The sequence below is a fragment of the Orcinus orca genome, chromosome 14 (genome assembly GCF_937001465.1).
Source record: "Orcinus orca chromosome 14, mOrcOrc1.1, whole genome shotgun sequence".
NCBI lineage: Eukaryota > Metazoa > Chordata > Mammalia > Artiodactyla > Delphinidae > Orcinus > Orcinus orca.
In genome coordinates, this window is record NC_064572.1 from 21,538,119 (window position 1) to 21,555,090 (window position 16,972).

A 16,972-nucleotide genomic window follows, 5' to 3' on the forward strand; every position below is an offset into this window, starting at 1 on the left:
CAGCTATTGTATTCCTTTGGAAACTTAAAGACAATCAGATCCCTCAAAGCACATTGGCATTCTGGTCACCCCTTCCTTTGTATGTGCTCCCATTGGTCAATGACCCATTCAAAGGAGACTGCTCACATTTCACCTTACTTCCTGGGCTCTTCTGCCTGTGTTGGATGGTCAGGGCTTCTTACAGTTGCCTACATCTGTGGAGTTACATTGCTTGACATGTTTCTAGACTCTAGAGGTGCAGACTTGCATATGTATATGTCCCTTGGGGAGAAGGAGCTAAAAACATTAGCTTCAACCTGGGGAGTTGTTTTTCTTCTCCTGCTTTTTAACCAGAAAAATAAATGCGATTGTTGCTTTGAAAACTGAAATGCTAGCTTTTAAACAACTTGCAAATAACAGAGTTCAACATTTCAAGGGGAAAACAGGCTCCATAAAAATTCTGTGACAGGAACCCCTACATTGTCCTTTTAGTTGGTAAACTGAGAATAAATGGTAACCAGAAAGTAATCGCCTCTAACTGCATTTCACTGAGAACTAATGTCCTTCTGACCAGTAAATGTTAACTTAGCCCCCAGGTACAGCTTGACTTTGAGGGAAGGGGCACATGAACTTGGGGCCAGGCTGTTACCCCAAAGCACACTCACTGCCAGCCCTGACAAGGGCTTGCAGCTGGTATTACCAAGGATCAGGCAATTCTTCTGCTCTTAGACTTGGCTTCTTTTAGGGCTGAAAGCATCAGACTAACTCCAGGAAGAGCTGACCATTTCTCTTACTTCAGATTCAGAAGGATTCAGAAGGAATGATTTGTTCTCCTGACTGATTGTTCTCTGCTCCCACTTTCCACCTTGTTCTGCTCCCAGGATGTGCTCCCTGACTTCATCTGCCCTGCTCCCGGTCCAGGAGGCTGGCCTCTGCAGGTGCATCTCCTGGCTTGCCAGCTGGCTTCCAGTTCCATTTAGCCAATGAGAGGCCCAGGTGAGAGGGTGGGAAGGGAGAGAGGTCAGTGTATATCTTCCAAGCCCTGTGCTTCTGCAGCATGTCTCTAGAACCCAATTAATTCAAGCTCCTGCCAAGCAGCCCCTAATCTAGGGTTCCAGTTCTTGTTTGGCTCTAGGAACTCTACCTTCTGCCCTGGGCCTTGTTGGTAATGGCCTCCTATCATTAAACCTCTGGGTGCCTCAACCAAACTAACTTTTCCTTAATACTGCCTTCATCTCTGTCCTATCATTATACCCTCTTCATTAAAATCATCTGGAATAAATTCTTTCCTGCCTGGGCCCTGACAGATAAACCTCTGGATGTTCAGTTCTCCTCTGTAGGGCATGGAGCATCATGCCATCAGCACCAGGGAAGCCTTCTTATCTCCTTTAGGCAGGTACAATCTCCAGTCCCAGGACCAGAGGTTAGGCAATCTCAACCTGGCAGCTCAGGAGATTTCTGAACCCCACCTATTAAATGAAACTCTTCTGGGGGTGAGGCCCTATAATTTCTCCTTTTAAAAAAGACCCATGGAACAAGAATGGCAAAATAGTGATAATTGTTCAAGTTGGGTGACGGGGACCTGGGGTTCATTATGCCATTTTCTCTACTTCTGTGCAAAATAGTGGTAATTGTTCAAGTTGGGTGATGGGCACCTGGGGTTCATTATGCCATTTTCTCTACTTCTGTGTATTTTCATAAAAAAGAATTAGGTATGTAAGGTTCTAAGTTGAGAACCAGTGATTCAAAGTAGAGATCTGAAATTTGTTTTGCTAATCTCATTATTCCATCTGTGTAAACAACTGAGATGAGACAAAGAGATCCAGCATCTTCCATTTACTGTAGTCCTAGGTACCAGAGACCCAGGACCTCCAGTCCCTACCACACAGATTCCTTTATAGATTGGGGTTGACCAGATCTGGCCAAATTCCTTGGTGATTCCCAAACAGTTCCCACTCACACAGACATAGTTTGTGACCTTTAGCCAAATTCTGTAAGTATGGAATTAGAGAGTCCAAGTCACTACACTCTGGTGTGGCTCTCTCCTCTGTCCCTTCTTCTGAGAAATTCCTCAGAAGCCCCACAGTTCTATTTGACCCGTACCAGAAAAGGACCCAGACTTTTGAGGAAAAAATTCAGGTTTTTAGACTCTGTTCCTGTGTATCTTGGGCAAGACACCTACCTTTTCAATTTCTTTGATTTCTCTGATTTCATAGCATAGTAGTTAAAAGCACATCTCTGGGTTTGAATCATAGTTCTGCCACTTCCTGGCCATGTGACTCAGGGAAAGTTGCTTTACTTCTGTATGCCTCAAGTTTTTCACCTGTAGAATGGAAATATCAATGGAAACCACATCATTGGGTTGTTGGGGAGATAAAATGAGCTATCTGACTATCACATATAAAGGGAGTAAGTAGCACGGTGCCTGGTATACAGTAAGTTCTAACTAAGTGCTAGCTGATGCTGTATCATTAGTGCTAATTACATTTATATTTGTAACTTTGGAGGACTAGGCAGAAGGAAACATAGCAACAGTTTCAGATAGAGAGTTTCCAGGGGTTTTAAAAAATCACAATAAAATTTGAGAGCTACTGTTGTAGGTCTTGTAAATATTAATGGCTATAAAATCTGGAGTTAAAAAAGATCCATTCAAACAAGCCAGTGTGGCTGACTCCCTAGTTCCTAGTCATTTTGTATAGTTCTGGGCTTCAGCACCTGCCTGGGTAGAAGGCCTGGCTGGATCTGGAACTGAGCTTCCCCTGCTCTGGACTGGACTGACACAACAGCCCAAGTTACAGGGTTTGATGGGTGGGAGGTGGTAGTGAAGGGAAGAGCAGAGAAGCATTGAGAATGCTCCTAAATCAAACAGAAAAGCCCAAATGCCTAGATGGCCTTGGCTCCTGTATGTCCATTCTCAGCCAACTTGAGGACACACAGCTTCATTTAGTAAATCTGACCTCATGTTCATGTCAATTAAAAACTATGCAAATGTGTTTTGAATTTTCTAGGCAAGCGTGTATTACCTCCTAATGCTGACCATTAAAATTCCTGATAAAATCCAATCTCAAAAGTTGGACAGCAAGAGAGAGAGAGAGAAAAAAATCTAGCCCTTTTAATAATTAAGCACAAAAAATATAGTAGTGCATAATTATACCCTAAAGAACAACTCCTTAAGTCCTCCCTTAACTGGGAGGAAAAGGCTAGCCAGCCCCTTTTCCTCACCGAATCCTCACCTTTTCCTAATCTAACCTAACCTAACCTAACCCAGACAACACCTGTAGTCTCCAGTTTAAGAACGCTTGTTTCAATGTTTGTTTGTTTGTTTGTTTTTCCAGTGTAGATCTGGGCTTTATAGAAGCCAGATAATGAATGACATAAACTGATTCATTCTGAAATCAATGTCTAACAAAAGGTTGAAAGCTAGCTTTTCCTTAGACAAGTATGTCTTTACTGTGAAATACCAGTCACATACACTCTCTGGCATATTCTGCTAATTTTTCCCACTTCTTGTGGCATGTGTTTAAAAGTCACCAGCTAAGAAAAGCCAGATATTCTACGGCTAGTTTTGATTTGTGAATAGCAAGGAAACATACAGTTATAGTGCAAGGACTCAATTATAACACATCACCACCTCCGTTGTCCTGACTGGGGAGTCACATCGGGGTGACTGCCTGCCTTTTGATACGTTCTGATAGCCATGTCTGTGCCATCCCCTTTCTTTGGGGGGAATGACTTTTCTTTCCAAGTTCTCATCTTTCCACTCCCTGCTCTATCATGTGTCCTGGACAGAAGCTGTGTAACAAAGCCTTGCTGGCCACAGTGGATGGTTTAATGGTAGGCAGCTGCGCTAAACTAAGTAGCCAGCGCCTCACACCTCACTTTGGGTCAGGGACCCAAGCTGGTCTCACCAGAGTCCTTCCTCAGGATTTATTCCCCCTGCTCCTAACACATTATTATGAAAATTCTCAAACATACAACAAAGCTAAAAGAATTTTACAGTGAATACCCACCACCTAAACTCTACCATTAACATTTTACTACATCTAAATTATCACCTATCTATCCACCTATCCAGCTATTAATTCAAATTATTTTTGGTGCATTTCAAAGTAGGTTGTAGCTCTTAGTATACTTCTAAGTATTTCAGAAAGTATTAAGTAGGGTTCAATATTGGTTTATGGGTTTTTCTGATATAAAAATCATATACAATAAAATGTTCATATGTTGTACATTTGCAGCGCTTTGACAAATGTATACACTCAGGATTTATTTTCATCAGAAGTGGAGAGAAAGCTTCTTTCCTCTTTGGAAAGTGAGGCTCAAAGATGTGAGCCTAGAGTGGGGCAGTTACTACTCCGGCTTCAGATTCTTAAAGCCAGCTAGGGGAAGCTGACATACCAATATGGAGGCAGAGCTAAGAGATAAAAACAACTGTGAAAGTATTGTAGTCATTTCTGCCTTTTTTTTTTTTTTGCAGTTTGGTTACATGAGCTGATAAATTCTTGCATTTGCCTAAACTATTTTGAGTTGTTTTTCTTTTACTTGCATCTAGTCCTGACAATATATGTAAACTGTCCCCTTTAATTTTAAACAAGGTTTTATGTGTCTACTGCAGGTATCAGGACCAAGTTGGGAGAGATTAAGAAAGTATAAGGTTTCTAAAAAATCTAAGAGACTGTGGTTCTAGTAAATTGAAAGTGTTGGCCTTAGCTAGGTTCTAGTTGTTGATCCCTTGTTTGTGGTATCAAGGGACAGTTTTGCACAGGCGCTAGCAACTGTATTCAAAGCAGAATCATTAACAAATGAAAAAAAGCAAAAAGCATGACGTGATAACCTTGATATCAAAAATATAGTTATCGATATTAGAAGCAGGGCCCTAGTGAACTTGCTAATTATTCTTTCTAACTTTGAACATTACCCAGTTTTTGTGGCTTTAGCTAAATAATCACAGAAACAGAAACAGTGTGTTTTCACTGTTAGAGGTGGAATAGGTTGCAAAATGCCAAAATGGGTCCAATCTGGAAAATGTTGAGTCCATGTGCGAGAGAAGGGAAAAGAGAGGAAGACTCTCAATCATCCGAGGGGGAGTAAAGGAAGTATTTTATTGCCCAAGAGAAATTTCTTTTTTGGGTGTTTTGTTGTTGTTGTTCTAACATATGATACTATTTATCAGTTGTGTTATTTTGGTATTTTATGGTCAGAATTGATTTCTTTTTCTCTATTTGTCTCAAACTAAGTACAAAGTTTTTCCTTGGTGATTTCTATAAAAGTTAGAAGAGTGGTTACTTTTGGGGAAGGGAAGGGCTTGTGAAAAGAAAGGGACTCATGGAGGGTTTTCAGAATATGTATCCAAGTTCTGTTCTCTTGACCTGAATGATGGTTACAAGTGTGCTCACCCTACATTAAGCTATGCATTTGTTCTGTGGGGTTTCTGGTTTTGTGTTTCATATTTTACAATAAATGTCTTAAAATCTGAAGTGAATACGTGAAGATGTGATAAAGCTCTAAGGTGGGTATACTATTAGTGCTTATTTCATTATATTCATTGTTATTCTGTATCATCAGAATATTTCATAATTTAAAAAATTTACTCCTTAACCTCCAACACCACTTTGAAAGGACACAATTCTTACATTTCTGAGGCCTGTTGAAAGTGACAGTGACAGTCATCCCAAAACTGTCACTAGCACCTTCTTCCTTTGCACTGTCCCCTCAAATTAGCTCTTCAAGTTCCTCAGCTCTTTTGTGTGAATCTTAGCCTGATTCATTTTATGTAGAACATCTGACCTTTCCTATATATTTTTACAAGTGCATATTAGATTTTATCTGACCAGATCTACACATTGCCAAAGTGAATGAGAATAGTTAAAGCAATTATTTGGGAAATTTATGTTAAAGCTTTCTTATTCAGATAATTCAAAGAGAAGCAGAGAAAATAGCGTAGTGGTGATTGTCCTGCTTCATGTAATTATTTCCGCAGTTCCTCATTTTGTTTGGTTATTGAGGTTCTTTTCTCTTTTTAAAGACAATTTTTTTTAGAGCAGTTTTAGGCTCATAGCAATATTGAGGGGAAGGAAGAGAGATTTTCTGTATATTTCTTGTTCCCACACATGCATAGCCTTCCCCATTACCAACATCACTCACTAGCGTAGTACATTTGTTGCCACGGATGAACCTACATTGACACATCAGAATCACCCCAAATCCATAGTTTACATTATGGTTCACTTCTGGTGAGGTACATGCTGTGGGGTTGGACAGATGTATAATGACATGTGTCCATCATTATGGTATCATACACGGTACTTTCACTGCCCCCCAAATCCTCTGTGCTCCATCTATTCATCCCTCCCTCCACCTCCCTCAACCCCTGGCAATCACTGATCTTTTTACTGTCTCCATAGCTTTGCCTTTTCCAGAATGTCACATAGTTGGAATCACACAGTAGGCAGCCTTTTCAGATTGGTTTCTATCACTTAGTAATATGCATTTAAGGTTCCTCCATGTCTTTTCACAGCTTTATAGCTTATTTCTTTTTTAGTGTTGAATAATGTTCTATCGTCTGGGTGTACCACAGTTTATTTATCATTCACCTACTGAAGGACATCCTGGTTGCTTCCAAGTTTTGGCAGCTATGAATAAAGCTGCTATAAACATCTGTGTGCAAATTTTTGTGCAGCTTTCAGGGTGAAGACAAGATGATGATGATGATGATTCAACTCCTTTGGGTAGGGAGTTGCAGCTGCTGAATCTGCTGGATCATATAGTAAGAGTATGTTCAGTTTTGTAAGAAACTGCCAAACTGTCTTCCAAAGTGACTGTACTATTCTGCACTGCCATGAACAATGAATAAGAGTTCCTGTTGCTCCACATCTTTTCAACATTTGGTGTTGTCGGTGTTCTGGATTTTGGCCATTATAGTAGGTGTGTAGTGGTATCGTATTTTGTTTTTTTTTCTTTTCTATTGTGGTTTATTACAGGATATTGAATATAGTTCCCTGTGCTATACTTTGGACTTTGTTGTTTATCCTTATTGTTGTTTTAATTGAGGTTCCTAAGAGCATTCTGATATAAGCAGGTAATTGGTGATAGCAACAGTTAATAATGTTTAAGCACTTGATATGTGCCAGGCATGTGCAAAGCACTTTACAGTATCAGCTGATTTAATAATTCCACAACTCTGTGAAATAAGTACTATTATTGTTTCTAATTAAAGAAAAAGGAAGACGGAGGCTTGTGAGGGCTCAGTTAGTATGAAACAGCAGGGCCGACTTCATGGACACGAGACCTGGGCAGTCAGTCGCACAGGGCCCTGTGATCAGCTTTGTATTTGGTTTAATGCTCTGAGGTCACTGTCTTGAAATTCTTAAAAATTTTACACAAGGGGACCTGCATTTTCATTTTATACTGGGCCTGGCAAATTATGCCCTATGGGGTAGAGTTGGACATTTGACCCCAGAGGCTGTGCTGTTAAGCACTATTCTATTCTGCTGCTTATCCCCTTCTAAATGAAGCTAGGAGAAGGAAAAACAAAGAAACAAAACAAACAAACAAAAAAACCAAAAACACCCCAAATGAAGAAAGAAATGAACAAATAAAAAAACTAGTAACTGACATGGCATATGCATATAACTAAAGATAGTAAGAAACTAATCTGGGAAGAATAATTTTAAAATGTGTGACTTGTACTTAAATTAACATTTCCTGGATATTATTCTTGGTAAATGAAATTAATATTTGAGACTTGTTCTACCTTAGGAAATGCATACACTCCCATGACGTTAAGTTCATTTTTCTATGTTCATCATATGTCTAAAGGCAAGAAATTTTTTCTGAAACAAACTGTTAATTTGGGGGAACAAGAGGGGTGAACTCAGCAAATCTGAGAAAAATCTGTGAATTTGCTCACTGTTTTTCCCAACTGAGGACAGTTTCTCATTGCCCAGCTTTCAGGCTTATAATCTTAAGCCTGTGCCAAATGAAGCTTAGGTACAGAAAGCACCTGGAAAATAACGGCTACACATTGAGGAAAGCTACACTGTGAGTGTCTTCCATCCATGTAAGATAATGGGGAGCGGGTTTGGTCACTTCTTTTTCCTGTGATCACTTTATTTCCTGCTTGTTCTGATTTGGGTCTTGAAACTCCCTTTTCCCTCTGATTGCTGTGACGGCTATGTTTCCCATCTTATTGTGATTTTTGCCCTTGTTTTGCTTGTGATCTCCGTCTGTGCTTGTCTCTTCACTGGAGTTGCTCAATTTGAGTTGCTAGTTAATAGCTTGTCTAATTTAGCCTCAAGGGTCCTCATCACTTGGCAGTGAGATGAAGCTTGGCTCCTACTTCTCCCTGGTACGACTTGTTCAGTGGAGGACAAGGGTGAGGACTGGTGGCAGCAAAGAGGTGGAAGCTGGTCCAGAGGCTCCAGTCTTCATTCTCTGTGACCTGCTGAGGCATTTACTGCCTGTCCCTGGAGAGCTTTGAGGCTTAGATGCCTCAGGAGTTCTAAATCTTACAGCTTAGTGTTACTTCTTAATCAGAAAATGGAATCACAGGAGAAAGAGCTTTTCTTACTGCACAGGGGCCTGGCTAGGGTTCATGTATTGTTACTGACATTCCCCTTCTTGCCCCATCCAGTTCAACAATGCGCATCATTGTTTCCAAAAGGGTTTCCTCCTGTGTCAGGTGAGCACTTGTACAGGCAGGTCTGAAACAATATCCAGCTAAGGGTTCAGCCTTCTCACAGCTGGAATGCAGTTCCCAACAACCAACATTCCAAACTGAAGGACTGTCATGATAACTAATGTTTTGTTCATTCTGGATTAAGGATGGATTCCTAAATAATAAAAATAATACCTACTCCCAGCCCCAAGGTTTGCTTATATGTTCCTCACCATACACCTGTTAGGTAGGGAGGGTAAGAACCACTATTATTCCTATTTTGCTAGTGCAGAAACTGAGTTTCAAGAAAGCTGTGATTTGCCCAAGATCTAATAAGTCAGCTTAGATCTTTCTATGCCAAGAATAGAATTTCTCCATTACTGCATCACATCACTTCTATCATTAAACAAATTCAGAGTAGAAAGAAGGAAGCTGCATGTAGCTTTCAGGGTGAAGGTAGGATGATGATGATGATGATCTGTGATTTTAGCATGTGGACCTAAATTGTCATCCTATTCGGTGATGGTCAGGTATAGTCTGGGCTGACTGGAGGGTCATCTCTGCATCAGGGACCAAAGAACTTGACAGGAAGGAAAAATGCTGACCCTCCTGCCTACACCCCCAGGAAAATTAATCACCCTCAGAATAATGACCTCAAATTTTATGGTTAACTAAAGAGCAAATCGTGTTCTCTAGACTCTTACACTGACCAAGATTGAAAAAATCTTGGAAAGAATTTCTTGTTTCTCAAAGTGGAATACATGGCAGTGTGTCAGGGTCCCTGAAGATACATATTAAATTATGGTACATCTTCCCAGAGCACCAACTCTATTTGAGAAAAAACAGCAAACAAAAAGAGCAAACAAAACATGTTTATCGATTAAAAATACCAACATTTTAAGGGAAAGAAGGCAGTTTTGGCCTGAATTTTAACAAAGAGAAAAGCTGCACACCTGCAATGGGTCTCTTTGGGTTAATACATCCCAGGTACTAACCTTAGGAATAAATTTTCATTCTCTTGTATCTTTGGATGGTTTCTGTGAAAAGTCTGAGAAGCACTGGCCATTTTGGTAGACAAGGTGAAACTAAGAGAATTTAAATGATTCTCCTATGGTCACAGCAGGCCTGCACTCAAAGTCGCCTGAATCCTTGTCTACCATTTTCTCCATTATTCCACAAATCCATTCTTTGTAATGAAAGTGTTTCTAAAACGAGAGTATATTTTCCTGCCTTAGGAAAACTAGGAGGCAGAAATGATGGCATATTGAGAATGGAGACTGTGTTATAATGAGCATCATTCTCATCGCCAAAGCAACATGGGACACGGGCTGTTGAGTAGCTTGAGTTGAGTGTGAATGCAACCTAGGAAGGTCCAGCAAGGGGCTCTTCCAATCATGTTTCAGCTGTCATCTTGCTTCTCAGGCTTTGCCTCTTTCTTCCAAAGTAAAAAATAAATTCTGGTTATTAAGATAACTATGCTCAACCTTATTAAATATCAAGCAGTGCAAATTAACAGGGCAATAAGCTACAATCTTTATTCCTTAATTTATTGGTAATGATTTTTTTAACTAATGAAAATATTCAGTATTAGTGAAGATGAGAAAAAACAGTGAAATAGAAATTTATCCAACTTATCTGGTAGAATAACTTGAAAATATGTCCCAAAACCCTTAGATTTTGAACGTATTACCCTTTGACAAAATAATTCTACCTCTACAAAATTTTCCCCAAGGAAATATACAGGAAAGCATGCAGGGATTGATTTAGTTACAAAGATGTTCAATTCGAGGTTCTTGAGAACAGTGAAAAATTGGAAACAATTTAAATGTCTAATATTTGGGATTTGGTGAAATAAATTATATCTTTACAATAGAATACCACTGTATCTTGACTCCCCCATAGAAATAATGCTGTGAATGTTAAAAGGCATTAGAGTGAAGTAGTTAAAAGTAGGGATTCTAGAATCTGATTTCCAGGGTTTACAATCAGGTTGTGCCATTAACTAGCTGTGGGACTTTGAACAAGTTTGTTACATTCTCAGTGCCTCAGTTTCATGAGAATAATGATATAGTATTATACTTTCCTTACAAGGAACATATTAAGTACTCATCAAATATTAGGTATTGTTAGATAAGCAGTTACCAAGAAGGGAAGTTGTTTTTTCTTTTACTTATTATTAACTAGAAATTACAGGTTAACAAAATAGTTCGTATAATATAATGGTATACTTTTTTTTTTTTTTTTTTTTGCAGTACGCGGGCCTCTCACTGTTGTGGCCTCTCCCATTGCGGAGAACAGGCTCCGGACGCGCAGGCTCAGCGGCCATGGCTCACGGACCCAGCAGCTCCGCGGCATGTGGGATCTTCCTGGACCGGGGCATGAACCCGTGTCCCCTGCATCGGCAGGCGGACTCTCAACCACTGCGCCATCAGGGAAGCCCATATTTTCTTTTAAAAGGCTCTTTTAGAGACTTTGGGATTGACCAAAAAAATTGTAAATCACTATATTATACACCTGTAACATATAATATTGTACATCAACTATACATCAATAAAAAAGAAAGTGAAAAAAAAATAAAAGGTTCTTTTAGATAGTTTAGACTAGTGGTTCCCAAACTGTGTGCCAAGGCATCCTGGGGCACTGCAGTGAACTCACAGGAGGCTCCCAGGATATTTTAAAATTTCAAGAGAAACACAGCAACACCCCTGGACACTGTGTGAACTACTACTATTAAGTGGTTTGGACCTAACTACATAATAAACCTAATTTATATTGGTTTAAAGTACCAGAAAAAATTACTGAAACATTGAGGGTTCCATGAATGAAGAAAGTGTGAAACTTTTAAAGTAGCCTATGGAATTTACCCAGATGTTAAATGTTACTGAGAAGTGGGATTTGTGTTCTTTACATTTTCTGCTTTTGATTTATCTGAACTTTTTAATTCTACTGTGAACCTTATTGTTTTAGTAAGACAATAAAAGTTATTTTAAAAATAATTTCTTCCTGAATTTGTGCAATAACCATTTATTGAACATTACATGAGGTCAATTTCTGGGCTTGATACAGGAAGGCAAAGATGCCACACCCTCAAGGAGCACATAGTTGAGTGTGAGTGGAGAATGTAAACAAATGATTGCTGTGTGGTAGAAAAGGCTCTGAGTCAGAGGCTGGATTGGGAGCTCTGAACTCTGCTTTGGAGATAAGAAACCCTTCACAGAAGGCAGGTGTTAGGTGAGTCTTGCAGAATAAACGGGACTTCCCTAGATGGAAAAGGTGTAGAAGAATGTTCCTCCTTTCAGCCTGTGTGTAGAGGCTTGGATGGCTATGGGGGTTGCGGGGAGGGCAGTGGTAGGAGACTGGAAAGGTAGGCCAGATTAGAATGGGAAGGCTTTGATGGGTCATGCCCTCGACTGGACACTCAACTTGTAAAGGATGGGAAAACATTGACAGGTTTTAAGTAGGGGAGTGTTATAAGTGTTGTGCTGTGGAAAGATCACTCTGGCAGCACTGTGGAGACTAGACTTGGAGGCTGGAGCAGAGCTGCACAGGGCAGGGGACCAGCCAGGAGGATTTTGTAATAGTGTAAGAAGAGGTCACGAAGCCCCAAATGACTAATGACAAAGATTATATAATGGGCCTCTGTGGACCAAATCAGCAAAAGCAAAAGATCCAGATGTAGCACATCATTCATTTCAAATATGTTGGTGTCTTTAAAAATAAAAACTTTGTTTTTTCTGATCATAAAGACAATACACAATTGGTATAGAAATTTAGAAGATGTAGAAATGTATAAAGAAGAAAATGAAGTATTTATATCCTATGAACTGGAGCTGAGATACATGTGTGTTTATATATCACATATAAAATATTAAATATGACATATTATATATAAATACTGATATATGTCTCAAATATATACATATAATTTAAAACATGTGTACATGGTAAAGTCTGACTTACAGAAGGATAGAAAATTAAAATAATAATAATTACTGAGTGTTTACCAAATGCTAGACATTCTTAGAAGCACAAAATATATAATAACATATATATTAGCTTATTCAATCCTCAAAACAACCCTGTGAGATAGGTCTGTGTGTATTTTGCCATTTCTAGGTAAGAGAGTTGAAGGATAGAAAGATCAGTAAATTGCTCAATGTTCTATAATGTGTAAGTGTCAGAGCTGGGATTTGAACCCAAGCAGTTTATCTCCAGGGCCTGTACCCTTAAACCCCTAAAGTACAAGTTTGAGTGGTATATTTAACTTCTGTTTTTAATTAATTGACTTTACACAGTGACTCTTTGACATTCTACTACTACAGTGTTGTCCAACTGAACTTCCTGCAGTGATGGACATATTCTGTATCTGCACTATCCAGTATGGTAGCTACTAGCTATGTGTAGTTATAGAGCACTAGAAATGCTGCTACTGTGAACGAGGAACTGCATTTGAAATTTTATTTAATTTTAACTAATTTAAATTTGAATAGCCACCTGTGGCTAATGGCTGTGCATTGGACAGCACAGACCTATAGAAGATAAAAAAAAACGAGTACCTCATTGCTTTGTCATACTCCCTCTCCAGTAATCATATGTAACCATGTTTGTTTATTTCTGACTTCAATCCTTTCCCATATTTATCTCTATTAGGTCCAGAAAATATGCCTATAATTTAATCTCTTGATTTACCTACTTTAAACACTGGATTGACTCTGCCATACAAAAGCGGTCCCCAACCTTTCTGACACCAGGGACCAATTTCACGGAAGATAATTTTTCCATGGATGGGGGTGGGGCGGGGGATGGTTCAGGTGGTGATGCGAGCAATGGGGAGCCCCAGATGAAGCTTTGCTCCCTCGCCCGCCCTTCACCTCCTGCTGTGCGGCCTGGTTCCTAACAGGCCACAGACCCATAGTGGTCTGTGGCCCGGGGCTTGGGGACCCCTGCCATACAAGATGAGGAATTAATTTTTGTATCACTTAAGATTCTTCTGATTGCAAGTGGAAGAAAAGCCAAATCAATCTGATTTGAGCAATAAAAAGGGAATTTATTGGCTCATATAAACAAGAACATCAGAGGCATTAGGAAGGCTGAATTCAGAGTTCAAACAATGTGAGCAGAACTCGATTTCAGCTCAGCTCTCTGCAGTCTGTAAGCTTCATCCTTAAATTCTATGTGGTGGGCAAAGCTGCAGGAGCCATAGGTTCATATTGTCTTAGATTCCAGACTAGCATTTGTCTTTACTGTGTGCTATTTAACTGTGGCCACAATAATGTTGAGTTAAAACATACACACACAATCTCAGTGGTGTACAATCGTAAGTATTTAACTCATATATGTGTGGGTTGGCTGAAGTCAGCTGATCTATGTTGGACATGGCTGGGTAGCTTTGCTGATCTTGGTTGGGACTGCTTACAACTCTGGGCTAGGATAGCTCAATGGTGTTCCTTGTGTCTCTCATCTTCCTCCTGGGACAAATGACCTACCCCAAGCATGTTCTCATGGTGATGATGAAGGTGCAAGAGCACAAGACCAGATGCACAAGCATATACCATTAGCCAAAGAAAGTCAAATGACTGTATCCCAAATCAATAAAATGTAGACGTATGCTCCTCCCATGGAATTGAGAAGGAGGAAAGGAGTATTTCCAAGCAGATGAGCTTGGCTTGCTCAATTCAAAACCAGTGATTGTGGCCAAGGGCATGGATCTCACACTCTGGCCTTGGCCTAGGTCCTATATTCCATCCTGGGAACAGAGGTTACATTCAGATTCACCCAAACCATGGAGACTAAGAGTGGAAGAGGAACAGTTACCCCAAACTAAGATAAGAGTTCTGTTGGCCACATGAAGAGGAAATGGATATGAGATGGCAAACCACAATGACAATTATAACTTTAAACAATATACAAGTTTCCCCCACTATTTGAAAGCAGAGCATTCCTAAGAAATCTTTTGCAAGCTGAAATGGTGTAAAGTGGAGAAAGCTTAGGATGCATCTTGCTAACGGATACACAAAATAAACTGAGATAAAGCACAGACACAGTTCAAAGCTCTGGTGGCTTGACGCTGAGATGCTGAGTGTAGTTCCAGGAAAGGAGTTTGACAATGCCACTCTCACTGCTCAGGGTGCACTGCCTCTACCACGGCTCTCTGCAAAACAAACACTGAATGCTATTCTACTTTCGCTTTTCACCTTTTTTTGTACAAGCAAAAATTCTCTTCAGATTTCTTTCGGTTAGTGAAAACAGGTATTAATGTAGGTGTTTCGTAAAAGTGAAGGGGTGTAAAGCAAACTTCTGAAAAGCAGGGGATACCTGTACTTAAATTTCTGTTTCTTGAGACTTTGGTTTCAGATAGTATCCTCTGACATCATATTCATGAAATCCCTTTCACCCCCACATTTCCCACTTCTGTCAGCTTGATCATTCAAGCTGTTTGTTTATATTTATGAAGGAAGGACTGGGTACCTAACAAAGGTGGCTGGGTGTGTCTGGTGCAGTCTCTTCTCTGCCACTGGATAGGTAGGTTTCCTTGGTAGGCATTTCCCTCTGAAGATGGGTACTGGCTGCATATATGGGTGGGACATGTCAACTGACAAACTTCCCTTTAGGGTGCAAGCATATGGGATCATGCAAATGGTATTCTTTTCCCCACAAAACACCCAGAACGGAGGGCTTCACTGTGGAATGCCAAATCCCATACAAGGAGCCTTAGTTCTGTCCAGGCAGCAATCTTATCTTCTTAAAAGAGCAGATCTGGGGAGGAGGTGAGGGTTTCCAAATCTGCACTTCATCTGCATGTATGAGAAAGGTGCGGAAGGATGAGAAAGGCCACATGATACAGCCCTTCTCTGGATAACCTTGCTTTTGGCTCCTCTTCCAGTCCTGAGTTCTGAGCATGTTAATGCCCAATGTGGAGATTCTCCAAGGCTTCTTTGGAAAGAACATTTCCACCCTTTCCACAGCCTTCTCCTGAGAAAATCTGGGATGCTGCTTCCTTTGCTCTGTTTTATCCACCAGTACTGTTCACTTCCTTTCTATCTTCCAGAAAATTGTCAAAACCTCTGCTGATAGTTCTTTTTTTAATCTTCAGCATGGTTATCAATTTATTCCCTTTACTGACTCTTCAGCAGAATTTTGAAAGGGAGCATACATAAAGTCATGTGTTCAGTCCTGAACAGATATATTTATATTTAAACAAGTTTAGATGTTGCCAATTACATTTTTTTTAACCACTGGCTTAACTGAATACCATTCTTGAAGAGTTTTGAAAGTTATTTCTCAAAGTTACTCTGGGAATGACCCATGAAGGAAATGACTATCTTATGTTGGATCTAAAACCTAACAAATATTTATTTGTTATTGCTAGTACTACGTATATATTTACTGTAAGCCAATAGCATTCAGAATATATCAGTCTACTGAGGACGGCTAAAACACACATAGATTGAGGGAGGGTTTCTCTCTACTGGGCTTCAAATTGAAGAGAGGCACAGCATTGAGATAGACACTTTCCAGGAGAAAATGATGACTCACACAGGGATGACTTCAAGGCATCTGGTTTCCATCTTCTTTATTTCTTCTCTTGGACTCCATTCAGAGGCACTTCCTTCCAGCTGGAGCTTTTAATGGCATAATGTGAAGGCAAGATCCACAGAAGTGGGTTTAGAGGCGGGACTTGAAGGAGAAAATGCAGATCATCAGGGGAGACTATGGAAAATTACACCCAGATGGGAGGTAACAGAGAATGTACACACATCCAGACTAAAATGTACCAATTAAAATACTTAGGGAAATGCAGAGAAGTATATGATTTTTAATATGGGGTAACAAAAATTTGAACTGAATAAAAAGTCAAAGTGATATAGTCCTGCTTGCAATTAACAGCACATTAATGCAATTTCTGTTTCTTGCCTGGGAAAGTATGGTGGCTCTCTTTATTTAAATGTATGTAGCATAGCACTGCTTGTGGTTTTGTTTTGATCTATTCATTCTCCTAGCTCCATTCATGACAGTGATACACTTATTCCTATTTCATAGCTGAAAAGGCACTAATGAACCCTGCCTAGTGTTCCAAAGTGATCTGGGATGGTGAGAGAGCCATCACCTGGGTGGGTGGCTTGAGCTTTGTTGTTAAAATAACCGGCAACCAATCAGAACCCTAAGAGACTGAAAGGAATGGAACAAGCAATTGGTTTTTGTATGTAAACACTCATTGCTCACGGTCCCCTACTCCCAATCCATCAGCAGCAAGGAGGAAGCCTATTTCCCTTTTAAAAATAAGAGTCCATTACATTCTATACTTTTCTTTTCTCACATGATGTTTCACTTAATCAA

General features: G+C 39.9%; 1 long non-coding RNA gene across 1 annotated transcript in view; it reads right to left on the reverse strand.

The window, feature by feature from the left end:
• Positions 1-16,426, reverse strand: part of LOC117196649 (uncharacterized) — a 58,617-nt gene extending 42,191 nt beyond the window's left edge. Inside the window, exons 1-2 of the long non-coding RNA XR_004476937.2 lie at positions 16,172-16,426; positions 2,162-2,302 (exon numbers count right to left, since the gene is read on the reverse strand). This is a non-coding gene — a long non-coding RNA (uncharacterized LOC117196649). The remainder of the gene's footprint in view (positions 1-2,161; positions 2,303-16,171) is intronic.
• Positions 16,427-16,972: the final 546 nt, after the last annotated feature.